Raw genomic sequence first — 7,923 nt, 5'->3', positions numbered from 1 at the left:
TTTTTTTTTTTTTCCACATAAACACTCAACATTAATGTTAATTACAAACATAAAAATGCCAAAGCAAATTCAGGGAGGGGGGGGGGGGGGGGAAAAAATATACGTATTAAAACGGAAGGGCATAGAAGCATAATCACATATACAAATTAATCATTTGATTCCAATGCAACTAAAGTATCAAAAATAAATTCAATCTCAAAATTTTACTCTTAACACAACATTAAATCCATCTTATATCAAATTCCCTAATTAACACTAAAAGTAACCTCAAATTACAATAAAATTCTAAGAATCGAAAAGTTACCTATTGTTTATTCAAGTTTATGCAACAACCAACTTCTTCAAGTCATGAATGGTGTCACATTTAATGCACTCCACCTTCACCTTCTTCGAAATCAATCGTTCATCACCACCTCAATCCTCTTTGGTTCACTCACTATGGAGAGGGCAAATCCTAAAACTTTTCAAACGAAAGAATAATTAGTTATAAAAAAATAAATAAAATTTATATAGTTAGCATAAATATGTATATATATTTACAAATTGATACAAAACAACTAACATTATCAATGTCTGAAACAAAGGCTATTGACGTAGATGATTAAAAGCAGAGGAAGACATTAGAGTTGAAAAATAAAAAGCAACATAAACCATAACCTGTCTCAAAAGCCAAAATATCACAACCAAGACTTTGCTCCCAAGGTTTTACTCCTCATGAACGGTCCCAAACTCCACTAAGAACATCAAATATAGAATTTACGCATCAAAACAAAATCAATGATACGCATATTGACTACTTTTGGTTCGGGGACAAAATGGACCCTTGAAATAGATTTTCGAAAAAGAAGGGCAAAATTGTAATTTACTTCAAAAATGTGTTTTTCATATTTTTAAGAACCTACAACTGTAAACTCAAGTCAAATCGCATCAAAAACAAGATTTAAATTGAAGAAAAAACAATTTAAGCTTTATCGGATAAGAATCTTTGAAATCCGGGTTAAAATCAAGAATCGGAGTTGTTTTGAAGGTTAAATTGATGAAAAACTAGTAATTATAAGATAAAAACATTATTCAAGTGAAAATGAGTGAAATTAGGATTTAAAATCAAGCCTTAAGATTTTTGGAGTTTTGAGAAATTAATCAAGAATTAGAGTGAGAAAGAATGAAATCTCACCTTAAATCCGTAAGAAAATCAAGAAATAGATGTTAATCTAGTTTCTCAATCTCCCACAAGCTTCACTTTTAAACTCTCATACTATTTTAGGATCTAATTCTCGAGAGATAAGGTGAAAGAATGGACAAAATAGGTCCAAAAAAGGGTAAAAAAACCGCTATATATAGCAGAAAAATCTATTTCTAAGTCCAAACGGACTTCGACGGGGTGCTCGAAATTCATTCGGAGTCCGATATATGCAAATGAACTATGCAACCATACTAAATTCGACGTTTCAAACTCAATAGCGATATCAAATTTTTAAAAAATACCATTTTTACAAAGTTAAACCTCGAAATCCGAAATCATAATTTTTCAAACCGAAGGTCAAAATGAGATTTAAAAGCCGTAAAATCACACCTAATATGTTACCACCTTAAAATTGACGTTTTGAATCTGGTTGAAAAGTCTAATTTTCTATCCAAGATTGTTTCAATCAAATGTGGGTCTCACACTCATAGTTCTAGTTTTCTAACTTTCCGGTCAATGAGTCGAAACGAGCTCGGGTGCACCGGGACTCAGACCAAAGGTCTAACTTGCCTAAAATCAATGTTCTGGAGCTTCTGGCATAGTTCGTTCATCCATCCGTTGTGCGGATCAAAATATATCCATATAAGTTCAAAATAAAGGTTCTTGAAGCCATCAAAAATCACAATATCGCATAAATGGTACCAAAATGCACCAAGAACCGTGACAATCAGCCCCACACTCAAAAAATACCATAATGCAACTATGAAAAGGAATAAAATAGTCAAATCACACAAAATCACAAATTTCACATATTTCATCAAATTTTCAGATCGTTACAAATAATAATTTTAAAAAATAATATTTCAATTAGTAGTTTCAACATGAAATCTATGCAATTGTATATTTACTTTTAGTTTTACATTTCTATTCTTTAGTACTCCTCGATTCATCCTTAAGGTATGCTATAGAAAGTTGTTATATACTCTAACTGTACTTTACATAAAACTAGATAGGTAAGGCCCGTGCTCAATATTTTAAGTGATTGTTGATTTTTGACATTCTTGCAAAATAATAGTAGTGAAGAAATTTAACAAAAAAATAAAGCAATGTATCATAAAAAAATATAAAGCTAATTCCAAAAATTTACATGCTAACATGATTGATGCTAGCAAATGTTGTATATGTAATATTGCATATAACATTGAATTTATATACGGATTGATACAAAATATCTGATGTCAAGTGATAGATTCTCTTGGATGCGCTAAAGTATCAGTGTCTTTACTAGGTGGTTGAACTATTCACATATTGACTAATATGTTTTCCCTTCGTTGTATGGTTCTTTTCTTAACCTCCTCTTAGTTGTAAAATAAATGTACAATTAAGAAGTAATATCAGTTATCAGTGACTATATATCCAACATAATGACCAAGTGAGACACACATCATAATTCTTAAAGGTTCAAGGTGAGAAAACAAGTGATATAATGAACGTCTAGATAGATCGTATGACCTAAAGTAGCTCCAAGATTCATATGCTAGTGTGTAGTGAGCTATAGGGTAAAGCTTTTACAATTATAAGGACATTCATTGTCACTCTAACAAATGGCTTACCCTTGACATAGAACCAACAAATATTGTCAGATACACACGTTGATTTTCAATTTAAGGACTTACAAACAAAAGAGTTTCTTTGCACGTTAATGTGTTAAATTACCAACAAAAAAAATACAATCCAACACCTAATTTCGCATTTATGACATATTCAAATTAAAGCAAAGTAGAAGAGAGAGAAACTTACTTGAGATACTTTTCCGACCACCCCAACATGTTATAGTATGTTCTTCAGCAGATTTCACAGCCACTTCATCTTGATCTTTGTACCTTTTAGACCAACCACGTGCAACCACAAAAGTATCTTCACAAAATCATCAGGATCTGTTAAAATACTTCTAGCAACTCATTATTCTTATTAGTTGTAATACACAGTGATAGTACACTCCAAGTCCCATTAAACATTTGTTGATCAATAATTATTGGTAAAACGTGTATAAAGAAGCTCTTCGTACTTCATAATATGAAGGTAGCTAATGCGCCTTTTGTTGAAACCTTACCAACTTTCCTTCTTTTCTATTACGTCCATAAAGTTTCTAACATTACGTGAATTTGTTCAATAGTAAGAAGCAGGAGATCAGTTAAAGAACTTACATTATCGCTCTAGTTAAAGTTGCATGTGCAGATTCTTCTTCCTAAAAGAGAAAAGAACGTATTGTGAATAAAGAAAATTGTTCTGTTTACTGGTAGTTGACTTTCTATTAACTTTCTCAGATAACTTTTGTTGTTTTCATTTCCATAAAGAGATGCAATCAAAACTCAAACAACAGTTTACCCCGAAGAAGTCTCAAGGCGTTGCTACCAAGTGTAGCTTGCATCTCTTTTTGCCGAATACAGAAAAACAAAGATTAAAAATCAAAAATCAGAGTCGAGAAGTGCTTTAAGAAACAACCGACCCATGACAATATGTGAGATTATTACAAATAATTTGCATATCTTTGTTTCCACCTTTCCTTTTCAGGCTCCCTTCTCAACACACACAATAAGCAACAGCCCAAATGCACATATTAGTAAATTAACACAAACAATGCCCAAAATATTCTACAAAAGATTTATAAAAAGGATTTTGATATCAATGATAAAAAATTGGGGTGTCTGAAGTGGTGAAGAAGAGTTAAAACAATGAAATCCAAAATTGTGTAAAAGAACTAAGACCAATTGCAAGAAGCAACCAATAGAGACCCAAAAAATGAAAGAAGAGAGGTGAGAAGAACACAAAGGAAAAAAATAATTTCAAAACATACATAGTAAATAAAACAAAATTAGAAACATGTAAATACAAAATATTATAATAAAACTAATCAAAAGTCAAAAAATAGAAAATAAAAATCAAAAACAAAATAACCAACAAATTGTGAATAATGTAGACTCAACAAAGATAAAAGAGAGAAGTGATAAGAATAAGAAGCGGGAAAATCAATTTCCAAACATCCGTGAGTAACTCTAACCAAATTAGGAACATTCAAAACAAAATTCTATAATTTTAAGCCTGAAAGAGAAAGAGATAGAGATCGTTATACTCTACTTCACCAGCTTCAATTGAGAGAATCTCTTTCCTCTTGGACCTTTAGAGCAATAGACAGAGGCAGAGGTGATTTTAGTTGTCTACACATGGATATGGTGATTTTAGTTGTCTACACATGGATATAAATTGATGATAGACAATAAAATTAGGCCACACAGAGCACAATATTAAAGACTTTCGCTGTATACTTTAAATTGCTATTTGTATTACTATCTTATGCAATGTTCGTCCTAGACTTATTCGCTTATATGTAAGAGTAATATAGCTTTTAAATAACCCCATTATATATGGTGTATTAATAATTATAGATGCATGTTATTCATGTATTTCCCTTTCTCATAGAAAAGAATGATAGTATGTGAATTCTTTATTAAATGAAGATGTTTATTATAATACAAAACAGAGAGATAAAATGAAATAATCGATAATAAAAAGTGTGTATATTTTGACTTTTATTACTTAAAATTTTATCATCTCTCATTTGTCCGATATCACATGTGTCGGATTGAATGTTCTTAATTTAGTACCAATCTAAAAAATATAGCGTTATGGTTGAACTTTGGAGTATAACGGGAAAAAATTCAAACAGTAAAATTTACATTATTTATCTGTATTTTGATTTGTTTTTACGTTCGCGCGAAGCGCGATCAGATTCACTAGTATTTAATAAGAAAAGTAAAATAGACGTTTATGACATGTCTGCTTCAGCTACCTCAATCGTAATTTTACTAGATCACCTCTAATTAATTATTATAAGTCATTTAAGTATTTAAAAATTAATAATGTTTAATAAAAAAATAAAATAGACATAAAATGATAAATTAACTCTTGATGTTTTAAATTGATTTAACATTTTATAAGACCCACTTAAATTTTTTTTGCAAGTATTTTTTATAGCTATTTTACTATATCACTTCTTATTAGTTATTATGAGTCATTCAAGACATGCATGTTTCGCTACTTCAATCGTGATATTTGGTTGATTCTCGAAATTATATCAGTGTCACTTAAATTGCAATAGAAGAAAATGTATTATAAATCACAATAAATTAAAACTTAAGTTACTTTTAAAATACAAATTGACTATTAATGCCACAAAAGTTTGAAAAGGAGAGTACTATAAATTATAATATTTAACAACTTAAAATAATAAATTACAATACTGAAAAAGTATTATAAATTACAATAACTAATAGCTTAAAAAATCTAAAAATATATTAAAAATATAATTGATTATCTAAATTTTATTTGTGTTATATAAATTGAGACAAAATAGCACGAGTCCCTCGATATCTGAGCACGGACCCCTCGATATGTAGTATATGTATAATTTTTAAGAAAGTAACTACAGTATAGCTTTCTTAATGGAGTACCATAAAATGTACGGGCCCTTCGATATTTTATGTATAATTTTTAAGAAAGCAAATACAGTATATCTTTCTTAATTACCATACAAAAAAGTTATATGTGTAATTTTCCCTACTTATATACGGTCAAATAATGCAAGACCCACTTGCAATGCAAGACCAGAATAATATTGTATTCTTTCCACATGAATCTCATTTCTTTCTTGCATATTTTTTTTTGTTAATGTTAGTACTACTAATAATTTAGGCACCACCTACTACACGTATATATGATAATAATAAAATAAAAACAGCGAAATTGCTAGTATTATATATCTTTCTGAGAAGAAAAAATTGAGGTCGCTTTTCTTGAGTCACCCCCGCTTCCATCTCCATGTACATTGAACCTTTAATTTTCTTCTTCTATTGCCCTTTTTGGATGAATTTACTTTTAGGGTTTTGCTGAATCTCTATGTTGATTGTCCTATTTTTGTTATTATTCTCTATCAGTGTTATTTCATTTTTATTTTTGTTTTTACTATGTCCTTTTACTGTTTTGTGTCATGAGCCGGTGGTTTATCGGAAACAACCTCTCTATCTTAACCAAGGTAGTGGCATGAACAACGTATATTGTTGGGTTCATAGTAGATGAAAGAAGTGTGAATGAAAAAATGGAGAATAAAAGAGTGGAGGGAAGGAGACACTAAAATGGAAAGTGTACTCCCAAATTGGCGAGTTTACTCTTTCTCCCACATTGGTGGAAGAAGAGAACTTGAGGGTGTTTATATTGAGAAACACTAACTCCACATGGATAGTGAGGCAAGAACTAGATGATGCCTCGCGCCGTTGTCGTCGTCGCTCGCTCGGCTCGGCTTCGGCCTCTAAATTGAACCAATGCCACCTTTTCAAAGAGGCATGTTATGGCTATAAAAACCTGCTTTCTTCCACAGGTTTTGAGTATGAAATTTTCTGAATTAAAAAACATTCTTGTTGTCATCAAAATACTCTGTGTGATCATAAAAACCGTTGAGTGCGTTCGTAGAATCCGACTATTTGAGGTACCTCTATAGTTGCATTGTTGGCCATTTTATCCTGGGAGGAAAAATTTCACAACCTCGGGTACAGTGGAGGGAATTATTTCCTTAAGGAAACTCCGTGAATTCAGACGACTTGGCCTATTCAATTTCTGTTTCATCTTTATTTTTCTGAAAAATAAATACACCTCTTGGAAAGGTCATTTGTTGAAGTTGTTGTTGTAATATACAGATTCTGCATACCCGACTATATTGTGGGAAATAACAATCTTAAGGAAATAATTCCACTACTGAATCTGTATAGCTTGTTTTTAGAGATTAAATTTTTTACTTTCTTCTCCGCCTGAACTTAACTAGTGATTTGAAGTGATAAAAACTTCGTCACAAGTTAAAAATCATTCGGTTGACAATTGAAAGTCATAAAAACTTCATTGTTAACTAGAAAAAAGAAGAAAAATTTAAAGTTGCTTAACTTTTATAAGTAGTATTCTGAAAATACTAAGTATTTTTTGTCTTGTGGTGACAGAAAAATGGCAACTGAAAGTCAAATGATGGATGCGACAACGTCTGTGGGGGCAACTAATATTGCCACATCAAGTCGCACAAATGCTCCGCCAACAATGGCTCCAGAGGAGAAGCCCAAAAAATTTTCGAGCATTGACTTTAAGTGGTGGCTGAAAAAGATATTCTTTTACCTCACCACTTTATGTCTGCAACGGTTCACTAGCGAAGACGCTCTTGAGGTGTCTGAGGGAACCTCGGACAAACACCGCTTCGTTATTGTAGAAGCTTGGAAACATTCAAACTTCCTTTCCAGAAATTATATTCTGAGTGGTCTCCAAGACGACCTCTACAATATTTATAGTGGAACCAAGACATCAAAGGAACTGTGGGGGGCACTTGAACGAAAATATAAGACGGAGGATGCGGGAATTAAGAAATTCCTTGTTGCACGGTTCCTGGACTTCAAAATGATAGATAGTAAATCTGTTGTCTCTCAAGTACAGGAGTTGCAAGTCATCATACATGATCTCCTAGCAGAAGGTATATCTTTGAAAAATACCTTAGTTGAACAAATTAAAAATGTTCTTAATACTCACATAAACTATTTTGTAGGCTAAATTGTGAATGATGTTTTCCAAGTAGCAGCGATAGTTGAGAAACTACCACCTTTGTGGAAAGACTTCAAAAACTACTTAAAGCATAAACGCAAGGAGATGAT

This window comes from Capsicum annuum, chromosome 12 (assembly GCF_002878395.1).
Source record: "Capsicum annuum cultivar UCD-10X-F1 chromosome 12, UCD10Xv1.1, whole genome shotgun sequence".
Classification (NCBI taxonomy): domain Eukaryota; kingdom Viridiplantae; phylum Streptophyta; class Magnoliopsida; order Solanales; family Solanaceae; genus Capsicum; species Capsicum annuum.
Note: the sequence above shows the minus strand (reverse complement) of the source record.